The 13,670-nt window shown below is 42.1% G+C and overlaps 1 pseudogene; it reads right to left on the bottom strand.

Moving 5' to 3' along the window:
- Positions 1 to 1,977: 1,977 nt before the first annotated feature.
- LOC112634947 lies at positions 1,978 to 2,709 on the bottom strand (annotated as a pseudogene).
- Between the last annotated feature and the right edge of the window lie 10,961 nt (positions 2,710 to 13,670).

Raw genomic sequence — 13,670 nt, forward strand, 5'->3', positions numbered from 1 at the left:
GAAATGCCAAGCTCTTTAAACAATCAGTTCTCACATCAACTACCAGAGAGAGAACTCGCTCATTATCATGGGGATGGCACCAAACCATCCATGAGGGATCAGCCCCCATGATCCAATACCTCCTACCAGGCCCCACTTTCAACACTGGGGATTACATTTCAGCATAAGATCTGGAAGGGACAAGCATCCAAGCCATATCAGTAACCCAAACGACTGTTTAGATAACTGCCTAATTTCTGGATAAGTAAAAATAATTCTCTTGGAAGAGGCATGCTGAACCCAGTTGCTTGTGTATTTTGTTTTGGGTGGTTTTTTTTTGTTGTTGTTTTTTACTAATTCTTAAAAACATGTTCATTACAAAAACACAGCTAACACCAAGAAGTAAAGAAAAAATAAAGGACACTCAATTCCACAATTACTACTATAGATATTAGAAGGTTTTATTCAAGTGTTTTAATGTATATTCATTCTTCTTAGCCTGAGCAGAAGCAGAGCAGAAGCAGGCAAGGATTACAGCATTGATACTTTATTTGGGAAGTGCAAGCACAGGGTTGAAAGGAGAAGAGAAAAGACCAGGTGACACAAGGAAAAATGCAAACATAATTGTGGGATGTTGATTTTCAACCCTACTTCAGAACCGGGAAGAAAAGGATGGGAATAAGGGAAATAAAAATGTCGCAAAACTCACTTCTTTTATTGAAATTCAGCTCTTTTTCTTGAATCAACATTCTCTGGTCAATGGTGACAATTGTGCTAGCTTTCTTCTTGTTGCTTGTATGGTGGAGAGAATTTTTGGAGATCCTTACTCTTCCATTTTCTCTGACATAACTCACACAGTTTTACACATTAATTTTTTTATTACACATGAGCATTTTCCATATCCTTAAGTATTCTCCAAAAAGATAGAGGTTAATGGATGTATAATATATTGTTGGTATTTATTTAATCCTTCTTATATACTGAACTTTTAGATTATCTTCTAGTTTTCTCCTTATAGATAATACCTTGATACACATTCTTGGACCATATCTTGGATTACTTTCTTGTGCTAAATTGATAGCAATGGAACTACTTATTGAATTAAAGAGTATGAACATTTTTAAGCTGTCTGAGTTAGGTAGTATTAGAAAGTTCGGTTGATTACAGAGGAGATCTACCAAAAAACAACAAAAAAATCAGCTGCAAGTAATAGGAAAACTAACAACTAGGATTTGTTACTTACATAACCAAGAAATATGAAGGAAGATAGGGAGATGTAACCAAGAAATTAGGCTCTTTTTATTTTTTTGCTCCAACATCCTCAGAATGTTGACTTTTCATCCAGTTACTTATTTGCCTCATGGCAGCAAATGTCTCCCAGCATCACACTGTCACACAAAATTCAGGAAGGCAGGGTATATGAAGCCAGGAGAGTGAGAGAAGCTCTTTACATACCACTCTTTAGGAAAGAAAATGTTTACCAGAAACCCCCACAGCAGAATTCCCCTTAGGGCTTATTTCCAAGTACCGAGTCTTGTGGTCATCATTAACTGCTGGGTAGGCTAGGGAAACGAGTATCTGGTCTTTTCCACATTCAATAGTGAAATTTGACAAGGTTTGATATAGGTGTTGAACTGCAACTGTATTAGATAGCAAAAGCCACAACAGTGCTGTGTAACAAACCGTCTCAGAGCTTAGGTGTAAAAAACAATAAGCATTTATTTCATGTTCACAGTCTGGATTAATTGAAGCCTGTCTGATCTTTGTTGAGTTTGGCTAGCTTTGTCTGTGGGAGGGCTCTGGTCTGTTCTATGTGTTATCATTATTGGGTTTAAAAAAATTTTTTTTAATGTTTACAATTTAATAAATCTCTTCATTGCAGACATATATGGTTCTTTGGTAGTATTCAGAAACATCACAGTAATGGCAGTTTTTTCAATTGGTGTGTAGTCCTCAATAATTATATACAAAATTGCTGTCAAATCAGTAAGACTGCATTTATGCACCCATCATTTTAAGACTGCATTTATGCATCCATCCTCCTTCCATCACAAGGCCCAATTCGCTCACATTTACCTCAATGACAGTACCTTTGGTAATAACACCCAAAGTTGTACACAGTGGGGATGAGGAGTTCTTCTTTACACCAAGTATTGGTAGGCAAAAGGTGGCTTTCAGTTCAGGATGTTACATGGGCTTTCTTGAAACGCAAGCCCATTGCCCTGATGAATCTTTTGTATTTAGGTGGTTTTCTTGTAAAGCCATCTCCAACAAAGCAGACTTTAGTAACCATCCTCTTCCATGCCGCCTTCTTTCTCTTTCCTGTTCAAATAACTTTTAATACTTCTGTTTCTCCCTGGGCACGTACTTTAGGCAGAGGGACTTCCCATTTTCCCGCCTTCTCTTTTCGTTTCTGTTTAATCCTATTGGAAAGTACTTTAGCTCAAGATTGTCCCTCTCTGTCCAGCAGATAGGCCGGTACTGCTCCCTCTTTTCATCATTCTTTTGTTCGGTGTTTCTCTTTTCATGCATCTTGATCATCTTATTCATTTGTATTTTCTCAGCATGGTGCTGTTTATGGTAAAGCTTAGCCTTCAGACCAATCATTGTCTTTGCCTTCTTTGAACGTTCATGAACCTCTCGACTTTCTTTCTTTCTCTTTTTCTCATGGTAATCCAAACGGTATCCATAGTGTTTACAGTGTAATTCAATATATTCGTTCTGTGGCATGGTGATGGCCACAGAGCCGCCAGGAGCAGCCCCTGGGGTGCAAAAACGCTTTCAATTTTCGTGTCTCAGAGACCCACGAGCCCACGTTGCGCAGGCCGGGACAAGAAAGCATTATTGGTTTTGTTTCTACTTTTTATTTTAAAACAAAATATACATAAATAAAACAGCTGGGTGTGGTGGCTCACACCTGTAATCCTACCTACTTGGGAGGCTGAGGCAGGAGAATCGCTTGAACCCTGGAGGTGGAGGTTGCTGTGAGCCCAGACAGCACCACTGCACTCCAGCTTGGGTGACAGAACAAGACTCTGTCTCAAAAAGAAAAGGAAAAAAAGAAAAGAAAAGAAAAAAGAAAAAAAAGAGAGAGAGAGAGAGAGACAGTGTCTCCCTCTGTTGCCCAGGCTGGACTGCAGGAACACAATCATAGCTCACTATAACCTCAGACTTATAGGCTCATGTGATCCTCTCCCCTTGGCCTCCCAAGTAGCTGGGACTACATACAGGTAGGTACACACCACTATATCCAGTTATTTTTATTTTTTTATAGAGATGGGGTCTCCCTATGCTGCCCAGGCTGGTCTCAAACTCTGAGCTCAAGCAATTCTCCCACCTCAGCCTCCCAAAGAATTAAGATTACAGGTGTGAGCCACCACACCTAGCCTCCCTCATCTGCCAGTGATTACCCATAGTATAGTATATACAGGAAAGTCAGGATAATGCCCAATTCCTTTTCTTTACCCATTTTTTGAAATAATGAATTGTTATCTTTCAAAGGAAACCAATTGTTTTATTACTATGAATTCACAAATGTAAATATATTCGATGTGTTTCAGTTCATTCCAATTCTTGTCCTTATTGAAGCTAAAATTGCCTGACTTGTGGCCACTAGGAATCTCTTCAAGTTGATTCCTGAGTCATTTTGAAATTACTCTAGTAGTTGACAGAGTCCTTGCTATCTGGTATTACAAAATGTTCTAGGCTAAGTTTATACTTTTTGTTGTTTGTTTTTTGGTTTTTGGGGTTTTTGTTTTGTTTTGTTTTGTTTGAGATAGTCTCGCTCTGTCACCCAGGCTGAAGTACAATGGCACAATCTCGGCTCACTGCAGCCTCTGCCTCCTGGCTTTAAGCGATTCTCCTGCCTCAACCTCCTGGGTAGCTGGGACTACAGGTGCACACCACCAAGCCCAGCTAATTTTTGTATTTTTCGTAGAGACAGGGTTTCACCACGTTGGCAACGCTGGTCTCGAACTCCTGACTTAAGTAATCCTCCTGCTTTGGCCTTCCAAAGTGCTGGGATTGTAAGCATGAGCCACTGTGCCCAGCCTACTTTGTACTTTTTTTTGTCACAGATCTGGAATCAGTCATTTATCCAAGAAGCTCTGGTTTTCTTTTAGTGAAAAGTGTAATTTCTTTACCACAAGCTGGGCTCTAGGGATGCCCTATGTTACTTGGTAGACTGGTCAATATTTGGGGGCTATTTTAGTGAACAGAACTAGAGAATATATTTTGAAGGTAAAAACATTTCATGACTTGACAGTGATATTTCCAATTCACATTCAGGTCTACAATGCTATTCCTTAACTTTTTTTTGTTTGTGTTTCTTATAGAGACAGTGTCTCACTATGTTGCCCTGGCTGGTTGTGAACTCCTGAGCTCAAACAATCCTCCCACCTCAGCTTCCCAAAGTGCTAGAATTACAGGCATGAGACACCATGCCTGGGCCCTTAACTTCTTTTTTATGTTATCTCTGCAACTCCTTCCACACCAAGAATCCTGGTTCTGGTTCTTAGAACAGGAGAAGTGGTAGAATATTCCACAACTGCTCATTTACTTTATCCTACATTATATAAAGAAGAGTTTCAAAATAACAATACTTACAATAACCATTACAAATTATGACTACTAACTTTTTTAAACTTTTTCATGCCTTATTCCTACTCTCGCCTCATTTTTAAAGTTATACTCTATCTACACTGTCAAGGCACATAATCATCACATACTATTATCTCCCTTTTTACTCTCATTTAGTCTTCATCTACAAGTACCTATATATTTAATACTTACCATCAGTCCTTGTACCAGAGACTGTCTAGTCACTTTGGTTGCCCAAAGCTTATTCTGTAACAGGTTCCTCAGGAAGTACGCATAGAAGCAATATTCCCTGTATTTTTGCATGTACATAACAGCTTGTCTGTGCCCTTTATACTTGAGTTATATTTCTTTCATTGAGTGTCCTAAATGTGCTATTCCATTTTCTTCTGACAGCAAAAGTCTAATAATAATCAAAAAGTCTAATAATAATCTTCCTTCCCTTATAACCTCATGTTGTTTTTGCCTAGATACTTAAATTTTTTTTCCTTTTTCTTTAAAATCCAGAAATTTTACTAGAATACGTCTTAGTATTGGTCATTCAGGTTCACTATTCTCATATGTATAGCCCCCTCCCTCCCTCCTTTCCTTCCTTCCTTCCTTCCTTACTTCCTTTCTCTCTCCCTCCCTCCCTCCTTCTTTCCTTCCTTCTTTTCTTCTCTTTTCTTTTCTGAGATAAAAATCTCACTCTGTTGCCCAGGCTGGAGTGCAATGGCATGATCTTGGCTCACTGCAACCCCTGCCTCCCAGGTTCAAGCAATTTTCCTGCCTCAGCCTCCCAAGTAGCTGGGATTACAGGCATGCACCACCACACTCAGCTAATTTTCATATCTTTAGGAGAGACGGGGTTTCACTATGTTGGCCAGGTGGGTCTCAAACTCTTGACCTCAGAAGATTCACCTGCCTTGGCCTCCCAAAGTGTTGGAATTACAGGCATGAGCCACCACACCCGGCCCATAGTCTCTTTCAATATGTACCTTCAAATCTATTTTATTTAAATTTTTTTTCTTGAATTATAACACTTAATATTTGATTTTCTCGCTTCGGTTTTCCTTTTTTTTTTTTTTTTTTTTTTGAGACAGAGTCTCGCGCTGTGTCACCCAGGCTGGAGTGCAGTGGCGCGATCTCGGCTCACTGCAAGCTCCGCCTCTCAGGTTCACGCCATTCTCCTGCCTCAGCCTCCGAGTAGCTGGGACTACAGGCGCCCGCCACCACGCCCAGCTAGTTTTTTGTATTTTTAGTAGAGACGGGGTTTCACCATGTTAGCCAGGATGGTCTCGATCTCCTGACCTCGTGATCCACCCACCTCGGCCTCCCAAAGTGCTGGGATTACAGGCTTGAGCCACCGCGCCCGGCCTTCGGTTTTCTTATTCAGACACTTTTGTTATCCATATGTTGGTTCTTCTTTGCCTATATTCATTCAATAGCTGTATTGTTCCTCAATCTTTCTCTCTTTCTTAGCTTTTGATTTTTTAATATTTTCCTTATTTTTACCTTCTATTTCTCTTAAGGCATTGTCTCCTATGTTTACTTACTGGGTCCCTTATAGTTGAGTCTTCATTTATTTTATTTTTCTATTTTTCTTGAGTTCTGTTACTTCACTTCTGAGTTTTCCTAATTCTGATTATGTTGTTCTTTCATGTTCTGTATCATTTTTAAAATGTCTTCTAGCTTATTTTGAAATAGTACATTATAGTTTTATTTTTCTTTTTAAAGCAAATCTTTCTGATCTGCTTTCATTATCTGTAGGGATATTATTTTGCTGTATTCTCATTTTCCTTATAATACCTTTGTATGAGGTTTGACTGCAACACTTTATTGTTGCTTATTTTTATATGGATTTAGGTTTCTTGAGCTTTTAGATTGAGGCTTTGTTCAGAATAACTGCTACAACTTTACACAATTACCTATTCTGTTGTGTTTTATGTAGTGAAGGAAAAAAAAAAGCAGCTTGCTTTGTAAGATTTTCTGGAGATTCTCATCACTTTTGTCTACCTTCTTTCCTTCATCTCTGTAATGCCTATTCTGTTCAATTTTAATTCTAGTCCTAGTAGTATCTTTAGGGAATGAATCTGTCCCAAAAGAGATTCCTACCTGGTGGGTTTTGAGAGTTCACAGGGGCGGGACTGCTCCACACCTTTCAGACCTCACTGAAGGGTTCCCCACTGCTCTCACCAGCAAATTGGAGCAGGCAAAACAGTTTCAGCTACTCTTCCAAAATTGACCTGCTAAGCCTTCCAGTGAATATCTGTAGTATATTTTAGGGGTTTCCTGTTCTCAGGTTTGTTAAATGCCTCATTACTCTCCTCTGCTTTCTCCTGCCCAGATGAGGATGCCACACAGGTCTTGTGACTATCAATTATTTATTCTCACCTGCTTCTATTTTCAGGGTTCAAAGGGATACCTTCTCATTTGGTTTTGTTGGAAATGTCTGCAGATTTTTGGTTTTGCTATGAGCTTGTTCTGGCTATTTTTATGTGAGAATTAGGAAACTTTCAAGAGCAATTCTGCCACTACCATTCCGATTTCCCAAACCCACATGTTCACTCTAGAGCCCATGTTGAAGGGGCAGGACTACATAGGGAAAGCTCTTTTTGTGGTAAAGGGAGAAATGCAACAGAACAAACTTGACACCAGGGATGTTTAAACCTCTGCTTGCAGCACACATTTGTTAACTTTCCATTGGCCAAAAACAGCCACAAGACAAACCACCACATCAATATGCAAGAAAATAGACTCTCCTTCTAGTGGGAGGAACTACAAAATCATGCAAACAGCATGGATACAGGCAGCAACAAGGAATTGAGAATAATGATTCAGTACTCCACACCAACCAACTGCATCTGCCCCAAAGACATTTTCTAAATCTTGCTAAATTATTTTCCAGAAATGGTTTGTTAATTAGACTTTCACCCATAGATAAGAGATTGCCCTTCATTACTGAACATTTTTAAATTGCTAATATAAACTGTTAATTTCATAAGTAAAAAATATCTTAGTGTCATTTAATGTTTAAATCGCACCTTTTATTTGTGTGAGCTTTAATACTTGTATATTCGCTTATTAGTTATTTGTATTTCTTCCTTAACGACTTGACTACTTTGTCTTTTATTCATTTCACTGTGGCAGATGGTGTTTTTCCTTTTGATTTATAAGGCCTCATTTCATATTAAAGATTTTCACCTTTATTGTTCCTATTTCTTACACGTATTTATTCCAATTTGTCATTTCTCTTTTGTATCATTCTGCGTAACAAGTCCCCTTAAAACTTAGTGTTCTAAACAACAACAAAAAAGTTACTATTGCTTACAAGTCAATGGAGCAGCAGGCCATATCCGATAACTTGGATCAGGCTTGGCTGATCTCAGCCGGGCTCATTCACGCGTGTGTGTCAGCTACTGCCATGGCTGGGGAAGGGTTGGTCTAAGATGGTCTCACTCACATGCTGGCTGTTGGCTTGTTGTCCACCGGTGCAATGGGGATTAGTGGACCCTGTTACTACCATACCTTTTGATTGAATTTGTGTTGTTTTTGGCACACATTTAAAATTTTGATATATTCAAATTTGTCATTTTTTCCTATGTGATTTCTTTACTGTTTTTATGTTTGTAAAGTTCTTTTCCAATTCCCAAGGTCTGATAAATATATACCTAAGTTTTCTTTTACAATTTCCTTCTTTTATCTATTACCTCTCTTTCAGTCATCAGAAATTGAGGGATGTGAAGCATAAGAGAGAAAAAGTGGTATCTTTTCTTCACCCATTGCTAGGTTCATGGCTGACACTCTCATAACAAAAGATACATTAACAAGAGAGAAGCATAACATTTTTTTTTTTGAGATAGGGTCTCACTCTGTCACCCAGGCTTAAGTGCAGTGACAAGATCACAGCTCACTGCAGCCTCCACCTCCTGGGCTCAAGCAATCTTCCCACCTCAGCCTCCCAAGTAGCTGGGACTACAGGTATGTGCCACCACACCCAGCAAATTTTTGGTTTTGTTTTTGAGACAAGGTCTTGCTCTGTTGCCCAGGCTGAAGTACAGTGGTATAATCTTGGCTCACTGCAACCTCCACCTCCTGGGTTCAAGTACTCTTCCTGCTTGAGCCTCCCAAGTAGCTGGGATTACAGGCGCAAGCCACCATGTCCAGCTAATTTTTTTGTATTTAGTAGAGACAGAGTTTCATCATGCTGGCCAGGCTGGTCTCAAACTCCTGACCTCAAGTGATCCACTCACACTGGCCTCCCAAATGCTGGGATTATAGCACATGAGCCACCACGCCTGGCCAAATTTTTGTATTTTTTTTTTTTTATAGAGACAGGGTTTTGCCATGTTGTCCAGGGTGGACTTGAACTCCTGGGCTGAAGTGATCCTCCCACCTCAGCCTCCCAAAGTGATGGGATTACAGGCACAAGCCACCATACACAGCCAGCAGAACATATTTATTTAATATAAATGTTATGTAGGCCAGGCGCGGTGGCTCAAGCCTGTAATCCCAGCACTTTGGGAGGCCGAGACGGGTGGATCACGAGGTCAGGAGATCGAGACCATCCTGGCTAACACAGTGAAACCCCGTCTCTACTAAAAAATACAAAAAAATAGCCGGGCGAGGTGGCGGGCGCCTGTAGTCCCACCTACTCGGGAGGCTGAGGCAGGAGAATGGTGCAAACCCGGGAGGCGGAGCTTGCAGTGAGCTGAGATCCGGCCACTGCACTCCAGCCTGGGCGACAGCGCGAGACTCCGTCTCAAAAAAAAAAAAAAAAAGATAAATGTTATGTAACACAGGAGCCGTCAAAAATAAAAACCTGAAGAATTAGGAATATTTGTGTATCTGTATAGACAATCGTGTAGAAGTATGATTGGAGGGCAATCTAATGGTAAAAAACTGGGAAGGGCCAGGCCCAGTGGCTCATGCCTATAATCCCAGCACTCTAGGAGGCAAGGTGGATCACCCGAGGTCAGGTGTTCAAGACCAGCCTGACCAACATGGTAAAACCCCGTCTCTACTAATAATACAAAAATTAGCCGGGCATGGTGGTGCATGCCTGTAATCCCAGATACTTGGGAGGTTGAGGCAGGAGAATTGCTTGAACCCAGGAGGCAGAGATTGCAGTGAGCTGAGATTGTGCCATTGCACTCCAGCCTGGGCAACAAGAGAGAAACTCCATCCAAAAGAACCCCCCAAAAACAAAAACAAAAAACCTGGGGAGAATTTAGCATGATCTGTTTGTTCAGATTCTTCTTGGCACCCCCCTGTGACATTTCTTCCCCCTGGGTATAGGGCAGGACACCTGCCACATGAAGGTCTTCAGGGGAGAAGGGAGGGAGAAAGTCAAAGAGTGACTTTTCTCAGTTTTATGGCCTGCGTCAGGGAAAAGGGTTGAGGGGAGTTCTAGTTTCTATGGCCTTGCTTCAGGAGAAAGGGGGCGGGGGAAGGTCAGAGAGACCTTGCTACTGTGATTTTTTTTCAATTTCCTTCAGCTTAAAATTGTCCGTATGCCAAGGTGTCATATTTTGGGGTATGGTATTTTGAGCCTCATCAGAAATAGAAATTTAAATGGCTGTTTTTCCACATGTAGTTAACCAATTATCCAAACACTGTTTATGGAATACTTTGCCTTTTCTCATGAATTGGTGATATCATCTTCATCACAGAGTGAATTATGATTTCATCCTTGGGTCTGTTTCTGGACTCCTGCCTTTGTCCCATGGATGTGTTTATCTATGGGTTCTTGTACTGCCTAAATCTATAGTCAAGGGGTGGCAGGAACTCAGGGTTGAGGTGAGATTATCACCATTGTGACTACAGTTTAAGTTCATTTGTATATCACTTCTGAAGCCAGAGCTCAAGCTGAGTGCTTGAAGTTCAGGAGGGAGGCCAGGCGAGGTGACTCACGCCTATAATCCCAGGACTTTGGGAGGCTGAGGCGGACAGATCACTTGAGCTAAGAGTCCCAGACTAGCCTAGGCAACACGATGAAACCCTGTCTCCACCAAAAATACAAAAAAATAGCTGGGCGTAGTGGCATGCACCTGTGGTCCCAGCTGCTCAGGAGGCTGAGGTGGGAGAATCACTTGAGCCTGGGAGGCGGAGGTTGCAGTGAGCTGAGATCACACCACTGCACTCCTGCCTGGGTGACAGAGTGAGACCTCATCTAAAAAAAGAGAGAAGGAAGGAAGGAAGGAAGGAAGAAAGGAAGGAAGGAAGGAAGGAAGGAAGGAAGCAAGCTCAGGAGGGAGACACAGCCGAGGTAGAGGTGGCGAGTGGGGGTGAGGAGGGGTGTCAGAAGTTGGGAGTTGGTGATCCAGATATCTCAGGGGGCAGAAGTCTTGAGCAGAGGAAGGGCATTTAAGATGAATATTCTAACCTAATACTTGTGTGGGAGCAGAAGAACCAACTACAACTGCAAATTTGATGAAAAGAGCAACTTCTAGCTTTCCCCACCATTATCTGAGGTATCCAAGATGCTTCTGGAAGACTGAAGTCCCAGACAACCATGTGATCATCCCACACGCACAGGAACTAACTGTGCAGTGTGAAAAGGCAGGCTGTAGTCTTTCACCCATGGCAGAATATATATTTATTGATTCACCTTTGAGTAACAGGTTTAGTAAAGATTGTCAATTCTCTGGGGAGATAAACATGAAATACTGTTTTTACCCCAATAAAATCAATCAATTACACTCTGCAGAACCTCCTTTTCCCACTGGGTAGCAGGCTCCATTAGCTACATATATCCCAGTCTGATTCTATAACTTTTCATTTTAGTTATCACAACAGTTTCTCTCCAGTTACTAAGATTCAACTCCGTTCAATGTAAAATTTCATTCTTATATTGGGTTCAAAGCTTTCCTCCTTGCCTCTAGTGCAGACTAGACTCATGGCTTTAAAGATTTGGCAGTGGTGGGGTGGAGACATGGGGTGCTTCTCTCCCATCCGATCCTTGCCTGTGCTTTCCCCTGTAGCTTTGGGGGAAAAGGAAGAAAAGAGAAAGTTGAGTATGTTGGGGTTTTTTTGTTTGTTTGTTTGTTTTGTGATTGCCTATGGCAGAACTGTTGGTCTCCATGGCTTAGCAAGTGGCCCCCAAGACCTGCCCTGATACTCAATGCCAAGCAGCTCCCAGGGGTCCCTTGGGACATATGGCCTTCCTCTTCCAGCTGACCCCAGCTGATGGCCTCGTGCAACATCTCTCCAATGCCTACTTCTCTTTGCCCAACATGTGACCATCCTCTACCAAGTCCCCAGCTCCAAAACCTGAGCCTGTGGGCAGATTGATACATTCTCTGTATCTTTTAGCAACCAAGAGCTTGAGAGAATAATTCCACTCACACCTCACATCATCCCATTACATTTCCGTTTTACAGAAACTTCCTTCTGACCCCAGTGCCAGCTTCCTGTAGATCTCAGAGCTGTCGATGGCCCCTGACTCCACATACTAGTGTGGGCTCTTGATGACCCAAATGTCCCCAACATAGAGGTCATATTATATGTACTTTGGCCAGTTGAGTTATGAAGCCTTTGCCTCACCTTAAGATCTTAAGATTCAATCGAGATGTGAAGTAAATTCTCTAAGGCCACCCACCACATCAGCACCATGTTCAAATTAGAATGTAAAGTGTCAGAATCTATGGCCAGGTTTTTTCCCATTGAGATAGGATTTCTCAGGCTTCCAGGAAAACAGGAGCTAAGTCCCTGGGCTTTGGGGTCAGATGGCTCTGTCTGAGGCCTGGTTGAACCACTTCTTAGCTGGGTAAATTTTTGTTGTTGTTGTTGTTGTTGAGAGAGAGAGAGTCTCACTTTGTTGCCCAGGCTGGAGTGTAGTGCCTCAATCTCAGCTCACTGCAACCACTGCCTCCCAGGTTCAAGCGATTCTCCTGCCTCAACCTCCCAAATAACTGGGATTATAGGTGTGCACCACCATACCCAGCTAATTTTTATATTTTTAGTAGAGACAGGGTTTCACCATGTTGCCCAGGCTGATCTCAAACTCCTGGCCTCAAGTGATCCACCTGCCTCAGCCTCTCAAAGTGCTGGGATTACAGGTGTGAGCCACCATGCCCACCCCACCTAGCCGGGTAATTTTGAACAACTTTCTCAGCCCCTCATGGTTTCAGTTTCCTCAACTGTAAAATACGGTTAACAATAGTAGCATCTACTTTACAGAATTGTTTTATTGCCTAGATGAGATTCTACAAGGGAAGCCTGGTGCCTAAGGAGTTCTCATGAATGGTAGTTATTGTTGTTCTAAAAAAGACAGCATCCTCAGGCCACCGATAATTCAAATCTGTCCAAATGTCGCTGCCTCGCAGATGGTTGAACTGTGTGTGCTTGGGGTTAATTCCCAAGCAACGTACCCAACGTGCTGTGTTGCCTCCACCTCTGTGGGGACCGTTCCATTCGGGGGCTGGGACAGTATGGGGGCAGATGTGAGGAGAAGCTTCTACAGCTACTGTGTGTGCATAATCACATTAATTTGCAAAAAATTAAAAATAAAATAGAAAATAAACTGGCTGGGTGTAGTGGTTCACACCTGTAATCCCAATGCTTGGGAGGCTGGGGCCAGAAAGTCGCATGATCCCAGGAGTTCAAGACCAGCCTGGGAAACAAAGTGAGACCCCATCTCTACCAAAAAAAAAAAATTAGCCAGGTGTGGTGGTGCGCACCTGTAGTCCTAGTTACTGGGGAGGCTGAAGTAGGAGGATCATTTGAAACCAGGAGTTCAAGGCTGCAGTGTGTTATGATCATGCCACTGCACTCCTGCCTGGGCAAGAGAGCAAGATGCTGTCTCAAAAATAATAATAATTAGGCTGAGCACAGTGGCTCATGCCTGTAATCCTAGCACTTTGGGAGGCCAAGGTGGGCGGATCACCTGAGGTCAGGAGTTCAAGACAAGCCTGGCCAACACGATAAAACCCTGCCTCTACTAAAAATACAAAAATGAGCCAGGCGAGGTGGTGTGCTCCTGCAGTCCCAGCTACTCGGGAGGCTGAGGCAGGAGAATCGCTTGAACCCAGGAGGCAGAAGTTGTAGTGAGCCGAGATTGCGCCACTGCACTCCATCCAGCGTGGGCAACAGAGTGAGACTCCCTCTCAAAAAAA

This window comes from Theropithecus gelada, chromosome 11 (genome assembly GCF_003255815.1).
Source record: "Theropithecus gelada isolate Dixy chromosome 11, Tgel_1.0, whole genome shotgun sequence".
NCBI classification, from domain to species: domain Eukaryota; kingdom Metazoa; phylum Chordata; class Mammalia; order Primates; family Cercopithecidae; genus Theropithecus; species Theropithecus gelada.